Genomic DNA, 21,335 nt, shown 5'->3' with positions numbered 1-21,335 from the left:
TAACACTAATAATAATAGTAAATGATATTGACCACTTCCTCTTTAACCAAAACAACAAAACTTTTAATGTCTTATCCCAAATATAGTCCTCATAGCAATATTTATTGGGTAGGCCATTTTACAAGATGGGATTAAGAAATGAAGTAATTTGTTCAAAGGAGGGCAGATTGACTGTAAGGAGCACTTTTAACTCAAGCCCAAGCATGTTTGACTCCAAAGACCTTGTTTTTATGAAATATTCAACAATCCCAGAAAACTAATTTACTTGCTGAATTATATAAAATCAACAAAGACTTTAGCTTGAGTATGAGTCCAACACTGGAGACATATTTATCCTATAAGATTGTTGATCACCTGAAATCCAAGCTAACCTGGGTGTCCTGCATTTTCCCTGCAGCCCTCCTCAGGGGACAGCCTGCTCCAGGCTGTGCTGTGGTGACAGTGCGTCCAGATCTGAGCGTCTTAAAAAAGCCAAAGTTAATTCTTGCTCAAATGACGCCAACCTGTGAGGGCCCAGGTGCTCTGATCAGACCCCATCCCAGAGGAGCAGCCACCACGGTGGGCGCTGCTGGTCCTGTGTCCGAGGAAGGTGCTCTCAGGACTCTCATGCTGGCTATTAAGGGCCCCAGCCCTGAAGGGAAACGTCAGTTCTGCTCAGAATTCATTAACCAAGCAGGTCCGGTTGTTTAGTCACTCAGTTGTGGTCCACTCTTTGCGACCCCATGGACTGCCGCCCATCAGGCTCCTCTGTCCATGGGGTTCTCCAGGCAAGGATACTGGAGTAGGCTGCCATTCCCTTCTCCAGGGGATCTTTCTGAACCAGGGATCGAACCTGCATCTCCTGTGTCTCCTGCCTTGGCTGGTGTATTTTTTACCAGCTTAGCCATCAGGGAAGCCTGAGGGAAGCCCCATAGACGTGTTTAAATGAATGAGCACGATCACCTTCCTATAGAACAATTTATGGCCCCTTCTCAGCCTTTCTACAATTTTTAGAAATGTGGGAAAACATTCTAAGCCTGTAGGTCGCAAGGAGAGTGCCACTTGCGTCCCTGTGGACCGTCATTTGGAGTCCTTGCTATCCAAGATGAATTCTGGTAGCTCTAGTTACACTTGCCTTATTTATTTGTTTCTTTTTCACCTCCCCTTCCTTTATAGGGAAAGAAAAAAAGAACAACCTTGAATGTGAGAAAATGGGTGGTGCCTGCAAGTATCAAAACACCCACGGGTGCGTCATCCTGCCTGGAGAATGCAAGAGTCGGAAGAAACACTGCTGCCGAGTCTAGCTCAGCATCGGGCATCCACAGCCGCGAGGGATTCTCCCCGCCGCGGGGGCCTGTTTAATAAGAGCCGCTGCTCACTCGGGTCCCATGGGTCTTTCTGGGTGCATGAGGTCATGAACTGGATGGGAAGATTTCAGTTGGAAGTCTGGTCACACCACTCGTTAGCTGACTAACTCTGGACAGGCCTTTCCTTTCCTAGGTCTCAGTCCCTGCTCCTGTAACTATTGAAATGGAAGTTCTCCACAACCTAATTCTGTTGGTGGTGGGGTTTAGTTGCTAAATCACGTCTGACTCTTCTGTGATGCCATGGACTGAGAAGCCTGGCGCCAGGCTCCTCAGTCCGTGCGATTTTCCAGGCAAGAACACTGGAGTGGGTCGTCCTTTCCTTTTTCAGGAAATCTTTCTGACCCAGGAATCGAGCCCGCATCTCCTGTGTCTCCTGCATTGGCAGGCAGATTCTTTAGCACTGAGCCCCAGGAGAGCCAACCTGTTAATATGTGTCTACAGATGTATGAACTGGGGGAAAGAGCTTTGAGCGTGTGTGTGTGTGTGTGTGTGTGTGTTACAGTATGAAAAGTCACCGAGGTTTTGTGTCCCTTTGTGGAAGGACATCTGTGTTTCCATTGGCATATGGGTTTCCACATGGTAAACGTGTGCTTAACTTCACAAGAGACAGCAAACTGCTTTCCGAAGCAGCCATGGTCGTTGCTGATAATCTCAATGGCCTCTGAGTTTCCAGTCTCTCTGTGTTCCCATCCCTCGTCACACCTCCATGTAAAATTCTCAGTGTTTCTCTGTTAAAAGGACGAAGGACAAATTCCCTAGTGTCTCAGGTCCTTCATCCATTGGCCACACTTTCTCGAGTTTCATCTTATCTCAGCCTGGTTCTCACACTAACCCCTGACACAGTGTCAGTCTTCTTTCTGGCATATTTTGTTCTCCTCACACTGAAACACACTTACGCTACTTGTCCTCTGACTTTCCCTGCCTGATTCATACTAGCTTTTATAGTCTCAGCTCACACATGGCCTTCACTGGGAAGACATCCTCATTCACTCAACTTGAGTAAGAGAGGAGACTTTGGTTCCATGGCCTCAGCTACCAGTACAATTCCTAGCACACAGCAGGTATCCAATAGACTTTGACAGAATAGTCAATGAATAAAGAAAATGATAGAATGAGGCCTCAGATTTCCAATTTAATTCAGGGATGATCCATTAAATGTGAATTCTTCAGTTTACTTAATTCAGGAAGTTCCATCAAACATGAGTCCTTCAGTTCCTCCTTAAACAGCAGAAGTTCCTACCAGAGCATACCTCTGGCATGGGAATAAGACAATTTATTTCAGTCACACAAGTTTAGCATTCTACTACTGTGTTCCCAACCTGCAGAAAGAACAAAAATGTCTGTTTTTGGAAGAAAGTCTTGAAATCACTATCCGGGGGAGGAAATAATTCAGTCCAACCAGGAATCCCCAAAATATACTACCAGGAAAGTATTCTGTCTTCTGCACTGCTTTTCCCTCACTTTGTCCCTCCTATTTACTTGCTTGTTAAGCTGAAGGACAAGGCCAGATTTCAAGAGTTTGTTATAAACAGAAATTTTATGCTGCAACTTGGAAGCTGAGATCAGAGACTTTAAACATCTCTCTTGGGCTGACATTTACAGCCAGCCATTGTGCCCTCTGAGATGGGCCATTGTGGAGTTCTCAGATAATGTCTTTCAGAAACACATTAAAATTTCATAACTTTGTGTTTTTATCTTCTTGGAAAGGGATCCCACCAAAAATAAGATGGTAACGCAGCCCTCAGATACTTACTAAAATGTGTAAACATACAGTATGCCACGCACTTGAAGAGTGTCAGCAATACTCTGAAGGTCACTCACCATTCCCACACTAAGAGCATACCCCTGCTTTCAGGGTTTCAGATAAGTCTTACAATTAAGATTAAAGATCTAAACATTAAGACCCTGAAGCCAAGGACCTAGAATGATCAGGAAACCAGCTGAGGGGAGAGAGGTTTCTAAAAGAGAAGAAGGAATAGCCCACCTGGCTCCAAACCAGGACTGAGGTTGGTTTGGGACTTCTCTGATGGTCCAGTGGCTGGGAGTCCATCTGCCCATGTAGGGGACACGGGTTTGATCCCTGGTGATCCCTGGTCCCGGAGGATCCCACGTGCCTCAGGGCACCTAAGCCCATGTGCCAAACGGCTGAGCCTGCGATCTAGAGTCCAGGACCCGCAACAAGGGAAGCCACCGCCATGAGAAGCCTGAGGACCACAACTAGAGGGGAGCCCCCAGTCACTGCAATAGAGGAAGCCTGGGCTCAGCAGCAAAGACCCACTGCAGCCAAAAATTTTAAAAAAAAAAGTTTGCTTTTCCTGCCTCTTAGGAGGTGGGGGAGATAAGCAAGGGCTCCATGGACCCTCCAGTCCAGCCTGTCCACTCTGGGTCATTAGTAGAGGTCACCAGCTTTGGAGCCAGGTTGAGTGGTCAGAGGCTGGCTCTCATTGGCCTCAGCTTGTTGGGTCAATGCCAGGACTGGGGGCAGGCTCACACTCCCTGCTCTGCCCACTCAGGGACGTCAACCTTGTTTCCACTTTCTTGAACTGCCCATTTTCCCACAGGCTGGAGGGAAGGTGCTAGCACTCAGCCTCTAGCAAAGAGCTTGCTCATCACGGGTCCTTGTACCCCCAGCCCCGTGGCACATCATGGAGGCTATCCTGATGCCCACCCATGCCACCCTGGGCTTCATCACAGCAGCTTTGACCCAGGAGCTCTGACCCCTGGACCGCCCATCGCTGGGACCCACGGATGTCCTAGTGCTGCGCCAAGAATCTCACATGAGAAGCCCTATGACTCTGTCTTCATTCTTGCTGAAAGCCCAGTCCCCTTCTCTCTGATTGAAAATTAGCCCAGTGAGGAAACTGACTTGGGGTCACTCATCTGAGTGAGGCCACAGAATCGATCACTGTGCCCAGCAGGCCCACAGCAGAGAGCGGCTTGTTGACCAGAAGCAGAAGGGAGAATGGGGTCTGGGGGTGGGCATCGGGGGGGGCTACTGTATCCATCCAGCCCCTGCTCGCTTAGCTCATTATCTGTCAGGTTTTGTGAGCTAACACCCTGGGAAGCACGAGGAGCCCTGAGCAGTGAGACCTTGGAAAGGAATGATTGGTCAGATGAGTGTATTTACATTAAGGTAGAATGCTGGAGCAAGAAGAGAGAGAGGGAGAGACAGAGCGGAGGGGGTGAGCACAAAGCCCCACATGGCCGCAAAAGACAACAGTGGACTCCCTGCAGGAGGCGAGGCACCGGCTCTCAGGGACCCTTCAGCCCCTCGTGGTACTCACCCACACCAGCCATTTTTCTCCCCCAAATCCAGGTAGCTGTAGTGTCCCCTCAGCTGTCCCGTACATTCAGCTCTTCTGTCTTGAGGCAGGGGCTTCGGTGCCCCGTTGGAGGATGGAAGGAATGAAAACAGCTCACCAATCTGACCAGGCATCTTGAGACCAAAAAATGAGGAGACCGCTGTGTATAATCAATGAGTAAGTTGATTACCAGGGTTGGGGGGCACCTTACTTACTCACAGAGCAGGACTCCAAAGCATTCACAGCTCACTCCAACCTCCGAGGATCCTCTGAAACCATTTTATTGCTAACCTGCTGTATGCGGGTGGGGGGTTGGAAATAGGAATGTGTTTTCTTAAGTTAAGATTTGTGGAAGGGTAACTGGTCACATGGGAATACGCCAGGAAAGGTTTTCATCATCATTTGAGGACTAATACAGCATAGAGGCTGCCTGGTCCTAATGGTTATTAAACAGTATCTATTAACTACAAGACCCTGATGACAGAGACGTGATTCACCACACAGGCCACTTCCAGGCAGGGTCAGCAGAAGGACGGCAGGAGCTGCACGAGCCCAAGATGGCGTCAGTGATGCTAACAGCCATCCAGGCACCCTCCTCCTGGTTTTCCTTAACCTGCTGTTTCTCTCCTCTGTCTCTGGGCTTTGGCTGAGCCATCCCTGACTTAGAGTTTCAGAGGCTGAGTGTGGGATTTCATTTTCCTTCTCACCCAGAAAATCTTGGGCTTCTCATAAGAAATGATCTCCCTTATTCCGAATGAAGAATTTTCTGTAAAAAGTGTCTTCAGAGTGACTGTCTCAAAGATTCTCATACTTTCTCTCTCATCCCAAAATGATGGCTGATTACTCATCCTACATTTATAGAGTCAGAACCCATCAAGTGAAGTGTATTGAAGATGATTATGATGGTCTTTGTACAACCAGAAAAAATTTAGTCTTACCTTACATAGATTCTGATATCATCCCTAGTGGTATTCATGAGGAAAAACAAGACTAGAGATATTCAGTGTGGTGTTCAAGTTTGTGGTGAAATCAAAGTTGGATTCAGGAATCTAACTCCAGATTCTGAACTCTTTATTACTGCAGGATGTTCTACTGGTCTCCTTCCTCAAGGATTAGGTATTAGAATCAAGTGAAAATTATTATACATTTTTAGAACTGATAAATTGGCTCATGACTTTTCATAGACTAGTGATAATCTAGAAATTAGGATTTAAAAATAAAGATGTTTATATTAATGTGCTGACTTTAAAATTCCTTGTAAAAGGAAAATGTGTGCAAGAATAGATGAAATTATGTTTATAAAGAGCAACATGGTGACTTTCACTACCAGTTATTCTAATTTATGATGATGGCTAGGTTCAAAATACATGGCATTGGCAAAGGAATTAAAAAAGAATCCCTGATTCAACAAAGGGCAGCCACAAACAGACTATGCAGACACTGACAGCTCGTTTATGATAAAAAGTGTCCTTTACATGAGTGACGGGGGTGGGGGTGGCAGGGGGAAGTAGCTGTTTCTTTAATAAATCATGCAGAGCTGATTGGAGAAAAATTATTTTATGCTCTAAAGGAAGCATGAAATGGATTACAATGGGGTTTTCAAATATAATTTTTAGATCCAGGATATTTTGTAAAGAGTCAGTATGCATTATTTGTATTACGGAAAAATTAGAAGCCCATTCCAATAATGGAAGATAAACTGTTCTGATAGAGTACACAGTGGACCAACATCGCAGACACAAGGCATACTCAAAGTTCTGTGATGATCTCGGTCGGCAGACCACACAGGAAGAACAATTGGAGAAACTACATTTGTATCTGTATCTGGATAACTTTACAGACACTGATGTACACTGATCATAGCCCATTGCTCATCTGCAAGCCTGCTCTGAATTTTCTTTAATTATTCACTGATTGGGACCCAGTTATAGAACTGGTCGTCACATCACCGCAATGCCAGTCACACTCTTTCTTTCCTGTGAGATTGTTTAGGTTTTGGAAGAATGCCCCTGTCTCTTGTCCTTCCTCTTTGTCCCCCACTTCCTGGGCACCTTGCATCCTGTCTCCGTCCTCCCGCCCTAAACCTGCTCTGTAAACTGCAGAAAGCTGTGGTCCTGTCAAGGCCTGCTCCCCCCCCAGAGAGAGGAGAGTGACACCTGTGTGGAAGGTGACCTACTCAGCAAACTACAGCAGGGGCCACGCCTTGGACAAGACAAGTGAACAAGGAAGACACGGAATGATCGCACCTCTCTCAGGACTCCAGCCTCAGGCCAAAGTGGCTTAAGGGTCACATTAGCTCTGTGAATGAAAACACTTTGCAACAGTTAAAGCATAACATAGATTTAATTCTTGTGACTGTTTCCCTCCCACTGCCTACCCTGCCATGGAAGACAACTTTAATCAGTCCTAAGATAAAATAGTCGATTGTGTAGATGTGAGAACTGTCTGCTTTTATCTGCACAAGAGGAGACTTGCTCTGGGTCTCTCGCTGCCTCCATCAGCTCGGCTTTATTTTGCAGCAAACAGTGAATGCCCGGCAGGGTCCTCTGAAGGGCTCACAGCTCGGCGTCCCTTGCTTCAGGCAGATTCCACCCCGAAGATAGCAGGGTCTTTCAAAATTGAGTGCCCTAGTGCTGTCTGGAAAAGGAAAAGATATTTATATGAAGCCTTGTGGAAGTCCCATGAGGAAATCTGGGGGTCTCACCATTCGACTGGGATCCCCTTCTTTCCCAGCTAAACACCAATAGCAAACATCCCCCTCAGATCCCTCAGCCTCTGGTTCTGACATAAGATGTCAGTGTTGCTGATGAACCTGGTTTGAGAAGATCCCACATGTGGGAGCAACTAAGCCCCTGAGACACCACTGTGAGCCTGTGCTCCGGAGCCCGGGCTCCACAGTAAGAAGCCCCTGCAATGAGAAATCTGTGCCCTGCAACTGGAGAGTAGCCTGTGCTCCCCCAAATTAGAGAAAAGCCCCCAGAGCAATGAAAACCCAGCACAGCCAAAAGAAAAAAAAAAAGAAATATATATATATATATATATATACACACACACACCCTTCCTGCCACTGGAACACCTGGGTGTTAACCGCAGGGTCAGTAACCACTGCGCTGTGTGCCTCATCAGTCACCCCACCTCCCCATCAAGCAAAACCCACCCAGCTCTCACAGGTTCCTCAGATGGAAGCCTTGTCCAGTGGAACTCAAGGTCACACCGTGACATGTGTGGCAAGAGGTCTCCAGTCTGGGCCTGAATAAAGGAATGTCATCTCCACAGTGGGTTATACCAACCAAGTGGTTCAACTGATTTAGTTCACAAATCATCCAGATCATTTCAGGGAAAGGGGAGGAGGGAGAAGGTTACCACCAACAAGACGTTTAAGGTCATGAAGACACAACAACACGCTTTGGAAAGAATTCTCTAATCACTCAAGCCTAAGTTTGGGTATGGAGGTGACCTATTAGTAACTCTGTCATGTTTTACTTTCGGATGATGGTTAACTTAGGGAAGGAAAAACCAAGTAATGATAAGAAAGGTCATCGTGGCTGGTATTTACCGGGCAGTACCTGGAAGAGGATCGAGAGGGCAGTGAGGAAGACATGGAGGAGCCTCATTGTCCCAGAATGGAGGTCCCAGAATGCCTGGTGGGAAGAATCAAGGACACAGTCAGAAGTCCGAGGAGCTCAGGGCGTCCAGGACCAGAGCGGAGACACCTCTTACCCCGGAGCCCTGCACCTGCCTTGGCAGGAGGAGTGTGACTGCTCCATCCTTTCTTGCTCGCTGAGCCCCAGCTGTGGCTCGCCTTGGGTTCGCTCAGACCTGGGGTTTCAGATCTGGGGTTGAGGCCCTCCTGTGCCCACATCTACAGAGACGGCATCCCTGTGAGGCAGAGGCTGGAGCATCCAAGGCCAGTGGTAGGGTGGGAGTCCACCCGTTACAAAAGGAGGGTAAGGCTGGCCCCTCGCGGGTGAGGAGGTTCATTAGAAAAGATTTAGAGCCCAGTTGATCGGATCTTCAGGGCTACTTGAAGGAAGATCCAGAATGGTGGTGGGTTATAACCTGGAGAATCCATGTTAAAGGAAGAAGGAGTTCATATTGGTTAAAAATTAGTGGAGAAATATGCCTAATTATTTCTAGGATTTGAATTTCAATGTTTACTTCCATTTAAATCTATCATAGTCTTTCTGATTATAAAAAATTATACATATCAGAAAATTTCAACTTAAAATTTCAAGTCATAAAGAAATGCAAAAATGGAAGATTTAATAAAAACCCATAGCCCCATGCTTCAGGTATAATCACTACCTACAATTCAGAGTATTTCAGCTCTTTTCCTTTGCAAATGAAATTGTGAAAGTATTTCTTTTTAATTTAAAATACAGAATCTTATTTCATAACCAATGCCAACGTGTGTTTTTACCACTTAAATAGTATCTTGGAAAATTTTTAATATCTATTCAAATAAATTTGCCTCATATATTTATATGACTACACATATATCTTGAGAAATTTATGTATCACTTACTTTTGTATGAATTCCTACAAATGGAATCTCAATATATATGCATTGTTCAAATTTTAAAGGGCTTTGCCCAATTGCCCATGCTAGAAACTGTTGTATCACTTTATCCTCTTACTGACAAGGTGAAAAAGTATATTTGACATTCAATATTCTCATTAATATTGGTTTTTATGAATTGTTTCAATTTTTGCAAATTAAATGAGTGAAAAATATTCCTTTTTGATTTTAATATACCTTTTAAAAATTGTTTCTGAGGTTGGACATTTTTTTAATGTTTACTGGTTATTTTTGTCTCTTACACTTTACCCATTTTTCTATTTTTCTATTCATCTTTCCTTGTTGACTTCTAAGAATCCCATGTATATTTAAAATCATTAATCCTTTCTTATATGTGTTGCAAAAATTGTTTCTGGCTTTGTGCTTGCTCATCTAATAGCCAAAATTTATAGGTACCCTCAGTGATTACTTTTGCTCATGTTTGGTTTCCTTAAATATATTTGTTCGTATGTTTACCTAATTCTGTCTGTATTCCTGATCAGTTTCATCCTTAATCAGTCCTAGAATAGAGGCTTTTCTGAAAAGCTGTGACAGACGAGTCCCCAGTGTTGTAGCCATGTGTTCCAGGAAACAATGCAGATAGTGGAGTGCAGTTTATTACACCAGCGGGCCCAAGGCAGAGTCTCCTCTTAGCCAAGGACCCTGACCAGTTTTTGTGATAAACCTTATATACCCTAAGTGTACTTACTCAAACCCACCTCCCCAAATTACTTGGAACTAGTCTGGACAAGGTAAAAGAGAGATATGATCAAAGTTAACCTATGATTCATGTGTCATAAGCCTAGATAGCTAAACAGCAGACATTTATCAATAGGCCTGTGGTCATATTCCAATAAACATAATGGAATTTATGACTTCGTTCTGTTACAGAGATAATTAGCATATTCTTTTAGGTGACGGAAAGTCCAAGTCCTGAGTCTCTTTTATCCGGGGCCGGGATGGGGGGGGGTGGTCTGGTTTTCCATCGGTATGCCATTTCTATAGACACTGGGCACAAAGTTCAGAGTCCATTGGGAGGGTGACCATGTGTGTAGCCTAACGTTCACAGCCTGGCCTGAGATGGAGTCCAGCTCTGTCTGTTTCCTCCTTCACCAGCAGTGACCTTAGAACTGTTTCTTGCACTGTCCAGAACTATGAATTTCCTGAGCCCACAGACATGCCCTCACTCCCATGTGTCTCATATGGAAGGCTCATGTCTGAGTTCACATCTCTGTCCTCTTTGGAAACCGAGTCTTGTATAGAAGAGAAACAAGCTCATACATGCTTGGAAGGAATTGAAAATGATCAGGGCCACTCTGGTGATCCAACGCTGTCAGGGGGAGGACGGTGGTGGGGAGGGGGATGGCAGGGGGGACGGCGGGGGTGGCTTTGGGGAGGGGATCACATTTTGTACACCCATCAGAGCACCTAAACCACACAGCCTGCCTGGCACCTACCTAGTCCTGGTCAGAGACAGTTCTGTTCCTTCCGCTCTTCTGTTTGTCTCTGCCAGAGGCAGCACTAAGTGATCTGAGCTATTAATAACACAGCTCCTCTAGTTCAAGATAATCAGATCTCCCTCTTCAGTCTCTTTCAGAGTACATGGCTACTCTCAGTGATTCTCTATTACCAAATAACATTTAAATTATTCCATCAAGTTAAACACAATGTCATTGCTTCATTGAAATTACAGGTTTTACTAAAGAAAAAAAAAATGGCATGTGGGTCATGTGAGTCTAAGAACAAGATTTCCCTTTAGATGTTTTTGCCTCCTCTTAGTACAACCTTTTGTGTCCTTCAGTAAGTTTCTTTCTGAGTCGTTCAGAGTGTTTTTGTAACTTGATTCCTAGATATTTCATGGTTTTTCTTTCTTTTTGAGCCACATTCTTCTTTCATTACATTTTATAACTGCTACTGTCTGCATAAGAAAAACTGTGGATTTGGGGTAATAATGCATCACTAGCCCACAAGTTGAACTCTTATTCGTTTAGATATTTTGTGGTTACTTCTTAGTGGTTTTGCAGTCCTAAAATTATAGGTCTGTAAGAATTATCATTAACTTTGATTCTGAAGTGTAGGATTCTTCCTTTCTGCTCTCAATGAAAGGCATTGACTCACATTGGCTGGAACTGTCAGAGATCCTCCAAGCCAACTTCCTCACTTCACAGAAGAGGAAACTGTGGCCAAACAGGGTCAAAATCATGTCCCGGGGTTATCCTCTGGTAAACGTCTTTTATGCTGCAAACTCTTTCTCAGTTATGACAATGCACAAATTAACTTGTTTCTATCCATTTCCCCTGTTTTCCTGTTTCTTTTATCCCTTCTTTCTCTTGTCAAAGATCAACTTCCTCAATCTCCAAAAATGAAACAAGGTTTTTCAAAGAGACAGTTACTGTGTTTTTAATAGATGCTTCCATCTTTTTTTTCTTTACATGTGATTTCTTCCGTAAAAACCTTTGATATTTCTTCCAGGGCTTGATGAAGAATTTCAACTCATGCATGAAGCACAAGTTGTAGTTTCAGCCAAGATGTCCTTGGGTGGTCAGAAATGACTGTGTCCAGTGAAGAAATGGAGGGAATTTTAATGACAACACCAACACCCAGTGCTTCTGCGACCCTGGGTTTAAGTCTACCACTCTTGTGGGGTGAAAATGGAGATGACTGAGTTCATGTCAAGATTTCTGTTTGAAAAGTTAGAGAGAGATTAAAAAAAAAAAAATCCACATTGGGTCTAGTAATGTGGGCTAATTCTGATTACCGGCCCTGAGTGAAATCTCTGGAGGATGTATGGGCTGTGAGAGAAATTGTCCAAGGCAAGGATGGTTGCTACTTCAAAGGAGAGAAAATAGAAATGGAGGGAAGAAGGGAGGGAGAGAGAGCAGTCACAAGAATCTCATAAAATTCTTCTTCAGTTTTGGGGCCATAAAACGCCCCAGTCTGCTCCTCACGGGCTCCTCCAGCAGAGCAGGCCCGGGAGCATGTGGCCCTGGGTTAGCACATGTCTTCTCTTTGAGGGGAAAACCGGGTGCTCTCTTCTCACCCGGCTCTGCTCTGAGGAGCTTACTGACTCCACTCTGACAGGACAGGCCTCACTCTGAGCCCTCATTCTCTCCCTAGAGAAACAGAATGATGTCCTAGTCGCCATGAACGAGTGGGAGTCCTGTTTCCTGTCGACCTTGTTTCACCTACAAGACTCCGAGGTCTTGAAAACCCAAGACTGAGTCTCCTCAGCGTTGAGCCCTTAGGTGTGAACCAGACGGAGAATAAGTCAAGCCTGGAAACAGGAAACACCTTTGACAGAACCATAGGAACGCGAGATTCATCTCCTTCTTTGTCAGTGCCCAGACTTCTCCCATCCGAGCCTGGGCTCCCACGCCTCCTGCGCTGGACCCCGAGGAGCCTCACTCATCGCTCCTGACTCAGGGGCTCAGGATCCCGGCCCCCGGCCTGCCCGCCTCTGCACACACTCCAGTCTCGGGGTCCTGCTTCCAGTGAGAACAAGAAGGGGCCCTTCAAGCCCCCGACGCTCTGCCTCAGGTCGGTCTAGGGGAGGCACCATCCCACGTGCGCACAGGCGGCTTTGGGTCTTGGGCCACGGTTGGCTGCCATGAGCATCGGTTGCGCCCGGAAGTGTGTCGGGCGTCGGGCGGCACCGCGCCGGCCTCGGCCTCGCGCGGAGCGCCCTGGGACCCTCTCCGCGCAGAGCGCCCTGGGACCCTCCCTGCGGCCTCAAGACGGCCTCCGGGGGGCGTCCTCGAGTGGCCGTTCCCTCCACGGGGAGCAGGACCACACCGAGGTCAGGAGGACTGAGCCTGGGGTGGACGCAGAGCCGGGCCCCGCCACCGCGCGTGTCCCGTCCCGCAGACCCCTCGCTCCCTCAGAAGTAGCCTCAGACACCTCTGGGATGTCGTGTGGAAAGATGACGCTGGACTGAGGCTTTGGACCCCCGGGCTCCTGTCCCGGTTCTGTCTCTGACTACAGGTCACGTCCCTTCGCGGCGCCTCCGTGCCCTCGTCCGTGAGATGCCAGAGCTGGGTGAACTGACCCCCATGTCCCCCAGTTCTGAGGCGCGTGGCTCCAGGAGCTTCTGAGAGGCGCGGGGACCCGACGCGGAGGGGGAGGCACGGGAGGACGGCCGCTCGCCTGGTCCTCGGGCTCCCGCCTGGGGTCCCCGGAGCAGAGACCCCTTCTGCCCGGGCCCTCAGCTTCTCTCACTCACCTCCTCTCCCTCCTGTGGGCAGCGGGGCCTGAGGAGCCTCTCCTTCGTCCTCCAGGGCCTGTTCCTGGAGGCGCCCTGACGGCCCGCCGTGTTCCCATCACCGGGCGCTAGTGAACCAGAGAAACCACTTGAGTGGGCACCTGCGGACGCGCAGCACCTCCTGGCAGGAACCCAAGGGCCAGCGCCTGGCGCCCGGGGCCTCTGTACCCGGGCCTGGCTCATCGGCAGAGACTGGAGGGGACGCGAGGCTGCAAAATGCGGGGGGCTCATCACTGCCCCCTCCTCTCAGCAAGCTCAGGGAGCCAGTCACCACCGACCCCCGAAGCTGAGCTGCTGGGCCAGTGGAGGATGTCGGGGGTCCGAGCGCTGCTGCAGCGCCAGGAACATTGAGGACGGGAGGAGATAGAAGGTGGAGAACAGCTCTCTGTGACACTGTGGCATGGCCTTAGGGCGCAGATGGTCAGATCCCCCTGCAGAAGGGAGGAAATCAGGAGGAAACAGGGCAGCATGCCAGCAAGAAAAAGAGAGAAAACCTGTCTGGGGAGACAACGAAGTAAATCATACCTAGACGTGCACTTTAACCATCGCATCAGCGGGGAAGTAGGGGACAGGGGCGAGGAAGCAACGAATTCAGCTGAGAAGACGCAAGAGTCTTGGGGTCTTCAGTACCTTGGTCTGCGGAGGGTGCTTCCTAAGATGCATTTGAAATAGACAAAAATTGGTTTAGGTTGAAAACGACAAAAGTCATTTGGGAATGATATTATTAAGTGCCCATAAAAGGAAATAGCACAATATTGCTTAATTTCACTTTTTAAATCTTCCTTTATTTTCTCATTTCTCTTCTGATTATTATTCAGAACTCTAGACATTTCTTCCATGAAAGAGTGTCATTGCTGAGTCTTAGGATTAACTGAGAAAACACCAATTTTAGAGTCAGGAAACCAGGGCTGTGGTTCCAGAGAAGCCACTTGCCTCTGGACCCCTGGGAAGTAGCCTCTCTTTTCTGGACCTTAGTTTTCTCATCTGGAAAATGCGATGATCACTTAGGTCCCTCCAACTCTGAGATGCTACAGCATCAGAGCCCAGGGCTCACACCTGCTGACACTAGGCTCTAATGAATGGTTTCTCAGCAAAAAGATACTTCCTGCACTAAGTAAAAGCCAAATTATCTGCCTCCAGGGAAAATATGTTTGTCCCTCCTGCTTAATAAAAGGAAATAAGTTACTCAAAATGTAGGCTTATCTTCCTGCTTCATGTTACAAGAGTATAGTAATCTAACATCCTTGAAGTTTCTGGGCAAAGCACTCAAGTGAGAGGAATTACACAAAGATAGGAAACAGTCAGATGGTCCCTTCGGGCATCACCTGGTTCTGTTTCTAGCACTCACTCTCCTGGCCCTCTTTCCAGGCACAGGGCAGCTTGGCTCAGCACCATTCTTCATGAGACCCATTTCCTCTGCTCCCACGATTTCCAGTTGCTTAGCCAGAGTCAGGTACAAAATGAACAAAATGTGCTCCTGGAATGCCAGGGGCTTTCAGCTGGATCAAACAGATCCACACTGTAACAGTTCATCACTATTCACTGCAGTGAGGACAAGGGGTCTTAAAGGAAGGAACAACTGTTCCTGTTCCTATGGTGTGGGGGTGGGAGCAGGGGGGAGAAGTTGAGAAAACTTTGCTATGAGGTCAGTTTTTGATTTATGGTCTAAGGGATGAGTCAGTATTTATGAGGCAGACACACACACAGTGGTGAAGCCAGTCCTGGAAAAAGGAAGATCATAGGCAAAGATAGAAAGGTGTAGATTGCAATGTGAATTTGAGAAGTCGTGTGTCCTTTGGCTAAAGAAAAAGGAAACACTGTAGGATATGAAAACTCAGGTTTGGAAATTTGAATTTGTCTTGTAAGCAAAGAGAAGATACTGAAGAACTTTAAATGAGAAAATAACATTGCCAAGTTTGCAAGCTGGAAATAACTTGGTAGCCATATATAGACTGGATTCAGGAAGCAAAGGTAAAGGACTGTTTTAAACACACCATGTATAAAACAGCTAGCTAGTGGGAAGCTGCTGTATAGCACAGGAAGCTCAGCTTCAGGAAGGAGAAGAGATGCGCTGACTTAACCATCACATGAGGGACCACACTGGTAGGAAGCAGTCTGCTTAGGTGGCAGCAGTTGTGAATCTGGTTATGAGAATGTGGATGGTCCATTTGTGTTATTCTCATTGGTTACCCATTGAAAGAAGGTATTCATAGTAACAATCATGCATCGTAGGGAGAAATCCCTGTAGCCTGGAACCCAATTCTGTCTACCCCGCCTCAAAACCTCTTTTTTTTTTTTTTTTATGTGTCAATTTGTTTTTTTTTTATTTTTTATTTTTTTTTAATTTGAATCTTTTTTTTTTTTATTAGTTGGAGGCTAATTACTTCACAACATTTCAGTGGGTTTTGTCATACATTGATATGAATCAGCCATAGATTTACACGTATTCCCCATCCCGATCCCCCCTCCCACCTCCCTCTCCACCCGATTCCTCTGGGTCTTCCCAGTGCACCAGGCCCAAGCACTTGTCTCATGCATCCCACCTGGGCTGGTGATCTGTTTCACCATAGATAGTATACATGCTGTTCTTTTGAAATATCCCACCCTCACATTCTACCACAGAGTTCAAAAGTCTGTTCTGTACTTCTGTGTCTCTTTATCTGTTTTGCATATAGGGTTCTCATTACCATCTTTCTAAATTCCATATATATGTGTTAGTATACTGTAATGGTCTTTATCTTTCTGGCTTACTTCACTCTGTATAATGGGCTCCAGTTTCATCCATCTCATTAGAACTGATTCAAATGAATTCTTTTTAATGCCTGAGTAATATTCCATGGTGTATATGTACCACAGCTTCCTTATCCATTCGTCTGCTGATGGGCATCTAGGCTGCTTCCATGTCCTGACTATTATAAACAGTGCTGTGATGAATATTGGGGTGCACGTGTCTCTTTCAGATCTGGTTTCTTCAGTGTGTATGCCCAGAAGTGGGATTGCTGGGTCATATGGCAGTTCTATTTCCAGTTTTTTAAGAAATCTCCACACTGTTTTCCATAGCGGCTGTACTAGTTTGCATTCCCACCAACAGTGTAAGAGGGTTCCCTTTTCTCCACACCCTCTCCAGCATTTATTGCTTGTAGACTTTTGGATAGCAGCCATCCTGACTGGCGTGTGATGGTACCTCATTGTGGTTTTGATTTGCATTTCTCTGATAATGAGTGATGTTGAGCATCTTTTCATGTGTTTGTTAGCCATCTGTATGTCTTCTTTGGAGAAATGTTTGTTTAGTTCTTTGACCCATTTTCTGATTGGGTCATTTATTTTTCTGGAATTGAGCTTCAGGAGTTGCTTGTATATTTTTGAGATTAATCCTTTGTCTGTTTCTTTATTTGCTATTGTTTTCTCCCAATCTGAGGGCTGTCTTTTCACCTTGCTTATAGTTTCCTTTGTAGTGCAAAAGCTTTTAAGTTTCATTAGGTCCCATTTGTTTAGTTTTGCTTTTATTTCCAATATTCTGGGAGGTGGGTCATAGAGGATCTTGCTGTGATTTATGTCGGAGAGTGTTTTGCCATGTTCTCCTCTAGGAGTTTTATAGTTTCTGGTCTTACATTTAGATCTTTAATCCATTTTGAGTTTATTTTTGTGTATGGTGTTAGAAAGTGTTCTAGTTTCATTCTTTTACAAGTGGTTGACCAGTTTTCCCAGCACCACTTGTTAAAGAGGTTGTCTTTTTTCCATTGTATATCCTTGCCTCCTTTGTCAAAGATAAGGTGTCCATAGGTTCGTGGATTTATCTCTGGGCTTTCTATTCTGTTCCATTGATCTGTATTTCTGTCTTTGTGCCAGTACCATACTGTCTTGATGACTGTGGCTTTGTAGTAGAGTCTGAAGTCAGGCAGGTTGATTCCTCCAGTTCCATTCTTCTTTCTCAAGATTACTTTGGCTATTCGAGGTTTTTTGTATTTCCATACAAATTGTGAAATTCTTTGGTCTAGTTCTGTGAAAAATACCGTTGGTAGCTTGATAGGGATTGCATTGAATCTATAGATTGCTTTGGGTAGAATAGCCATTTTGACAATATTGATTCTTCCAATCCATGAACACGGTATGTTTCTCCATCTGTTTGTGTCCTCTTTGATTTCTTTCATCAGTGCAAAACCTCTTTAAAGTAGATTGTGCAGGGACAGCCTTGGTGGTCCAGTGCTTAAGACTGCGCTCCCAATGCTGGGGGCACAGGTTCAATCCCTGGTCAGGGAACTAGATCCCACATGCCACAACTAAGAGTTCATGTGTCACAACTAAAGATTCTGCATGCAACAGCTAAGAGCTGGCACAAATTAAAAAACAACAACAAAAAAAGTATAAAGCAAGCAGTGAAATACAATACATTAAGAAAAACTAGCACAGCAATATTTCATCTGGACAAAGATGAGTCATCATCAAACAGAAACCATTCAGACTCTCTCCAGAGATGCTGAAAGAAAAAGGAGGTGGTGGGGACTGGGGAGGGGCTGTGGGGAGAGGAGACAGGAAGGTGTGCAGGGAGCTTGGAGAGAATTACACGCCACATGTGGGCACAGACATAGACACACCTGGGGGCCGCAACTAGGGAAGTTCACTTCTGGTTGGTTTGATTTTCTTTGAAAATCTGGCATGACGTCTCTCAGCTGACAGCAGGCTTGGGGAGTGGCTGATGGGAGCTCTGGAGGAGAAGGTGCCGCGTGAAGCAATCGTGGGGGAGTGAAGGCGAGCGGAGGGGAAGGAGGAGTCCAAGCTGGGCCAGCAGGGAGACAGCTGTGCGTGAGGCATCCTGAAAACAGGCTGAATCCGGGGGCATGCAAAGGGACTTAGCAGCATCAGGTCAAGGACTCTAGGTGCTTCATCCACAAAGGGTTGAGCCGGAAAGACAGGAGATGGAAGTCGAGAGCGGTTGCTTAAAACTGAGATTACAGAGGGTTCGTGGGTCTGGGCTGAGAGGGTTTTGCTTGTGTGTTTCCCTTCTTGACACCAATGTGTCAACACCAGGGCTTCAGCTCAGTTCTGACACTAACCACCCCAGAAGGAGGGTCAGCCTCACAGGTCTGATCCCAGTTCCACAAGACTGTCCCCACCTCAGATGCCAGCTTGGGTCCCCAGCTCACCCACACTTCTGCCCAACTTGGCGACAAACTCAGGAATTCCCAGTACCTCCCCCTTCAGGTTGTACGATTTGCTAGACTGACTCACAGAACTCCAGAAAATGCCAGAGGAAGGGCCAGGCCACGGTCCCCTCCCCAGGCTCCTTTGTTTTAGAAACCTTGGTTGCTTTCTCTTAACTGGCCATTTGGGCTCCACAGTTTTTTGTTTCTATTCCCAGACTTTAAATTATTGCTCTGATGTTTTAAATTCACCAATAACAAGTGAGCCCAAAACCTAGACCCCCATCTTTGCTGTTGTTGTTGTTTAGTTGCTAAGTCTTGTCCTACTCTTTTGTGACCCCATGGACTATAGCCCACCAGGCTCCTCAGGCTATGGGATACTCCAGCCAAGAACACTGGAGTGGGTTGCCATTTCCTTCTTCAGGGGATCTTAGACCTGAATAAAAGTAAAACTCCAGGTTTCTGCCCTGTGCGCTCTCTCTCTCTGCCTGACACCATGGCTCCAGGTATGCTGTGTGATTTTTAGGTCTGGTAAGCAAAAAGCCTCTTTTTCCTTTTTTTTTTTTTTTTCAGAACTTCTTTATGGTTGTAGTTGAGAGCATCTTGCAATCATAAGACCCACAAGGGGCAGATTGACCACAACCAGTGATTGACAGGCTGAGATCAGCAGAAAACAGTGCAAGACATCCTGGGCTTCTCTTTGCCACCTTGGTGATGGCCAGCTCCCAGCTTCAGAGGCCACACATGTGACCTGAGCCAAGTAAATGACCAAACCCTTCTTTGTTCTCAGTGTTGACTCTTTAGTCACGGATCCAACAGACTTTATTGAGTCCCTGTCATGAGCCAAACACAGGCAAGTTCATGGTCCCTTCCTTCTCCCAGGAGACTAATGCCCACCATCCAGTGAAAATCAGGGGTAAATATTATTTAAAGATAAACTACCATGAAACTAGTTCCAAACTGGGCAAGGAGTATTTCAAGGCTTTATATTGTCACCCTGCTTATTTAACTTATATGCAGAGTACATCATGCAAAATGCCAGGCTGGATGAATCACAAGCTGGACTCAAGATTACAGGGAGAAATATCAATAACCTCAGATAGTCAGATGACACCACCTTTATGGCAGAAAGTGAAGAAGAACTAAAGAGTCTCTGATGAAAGTGAAAGAGGAGAGTGAAAAATTTGGCTTAAAGCTCAACATTCAGAAAACTATGATCTTGGCATCTGATCCCATCACTTCATGGCAAATAGATGGGGAAACAGTGACAGACTTTATATTGGAGGGCTCCAGAATCGCTGAAGATGGTGACTGCAGCCATGAAATTAAAAGACGCTTGCTCCTTGGAAGAAAAGTTATGACAGCATATTAAAAAGCAGAGACATTACTTTTCCAACAAAGGTCCATCTAGTCAAAGCTATGGTTTTTCCAGTAGTCATGTATGGATGTGAAATTTGGACTATAAAGAAAGCTGAGCGCTGAAGAATTGATGCCTTTGAAGTGTAGTGTTGGAGAAGACTCTTGAGAGTCCTTTGGACTGCAAGGAGATCCAACCAGTCCATCCTAAAGGAAATCAGTCATGAATATTCATTGGAAGGACTGATGCTGAAGCTGAAGCTCCAATACTTTGGCCACCTGATGCAAAGAACTGACTCATTTGAAAAGACCCTGATGCTGGGCAAGATTGAAGTCAGGAGGAGAAGGGGACGACAGAGAATGAGATGGTTGGATGGCATCACCAACTCAGTGGACATGAGTTTGAGCAAGTTCCAAGAGTTAGTAACGGACAGGGAAGCCTGGTGTGCTGCAGTCCATGGAGTCACAAAGAGTCAGACACTACTGAGCGGCTGAACTGAACTGAACAATGAAAAGCCATGTGAGTTGATAACTACTGGCACTAAACCAGCTTCCTTGGTGGCTCAGAAAGTAAAGAATCTGCCTGCAAAGCATGAGAACCATGGAAACGTATCAGAACTATTGGAATACAAAGCTGGGGATTCTTACATTGCTAAGAATGTGTCCTGACCTCACCACTCAGATTCCACAGAGTTCTGCAGGCAGGATGAGCAGGAGAGTGTTGGAGAGGAGGAGGGGAGGGGGTCAAGGTAACTTGGGGCTAGACAGAGCTGTCCCATAGCTTGATGGGGATGCGGGTTCCAACTGAACACTCGGGATCTGTGCTCCTCACTCTATGCAAGCTCTGCTTCAATTAAAAATTAGCAAATACAAAATGCAGGCTTTGTAATAAAAAAAAAAAAAAACAACTCCCTTAGGTCTAGAAATTAAAAATGAATATATGGGCCGGGGAGAAGGGATGGAGGACCACCTCTGGCCTAGTTCTCTGGTGATTTAGGTAGCTTCCCAAAGTGCACCACAGACGTGAGCTTCTGTCTCTTCATGGCCCCAGGACTGTCAGGTCAAGCAGGGACCATCTTTGGGATCTTGGCTTCAGCGTCGTCAGCTGGGTCTTGCTCGAGAAGAAAGACCATCCAGTTGGGAGGACTTCCTGCTTCCCAGGGGCGTGAAGGAGCCTATATCCAGGAAGGGCCTGGTGCAACTCCCAGACACAGGTGCACCCCGAGCAAAGGCGTGGAGGAGAAAGTGTTGTCTCGTCTCCACTTGCCAGGCCAGATGCAGCCAAAGGTGATGATGCCCGTCCCTGGCGTTGCCCCAGGACAACCAGACTGGAGTGGGAGGAGACGCAGGAGCCCTGGCAAGATAGACTTCCCT

The sequence above is a fragment of the Cervus elaphus genome, chromosome 32 (assembly GCF_910594005.1).
Source record: "Cervus elaphus chromosome 32, mCerEla1.1, whole genome shotgun sequence".
In the NCBI taxonomy this organism is placed as follows: Eukaryota; Metazoa; Chordata; class Mammalia; order Artiodactyla; family Cervidae; genus Cervus; species Cervus elaphus.
This window is presented reverse-complemented; position numbering follows the sequence as displayed.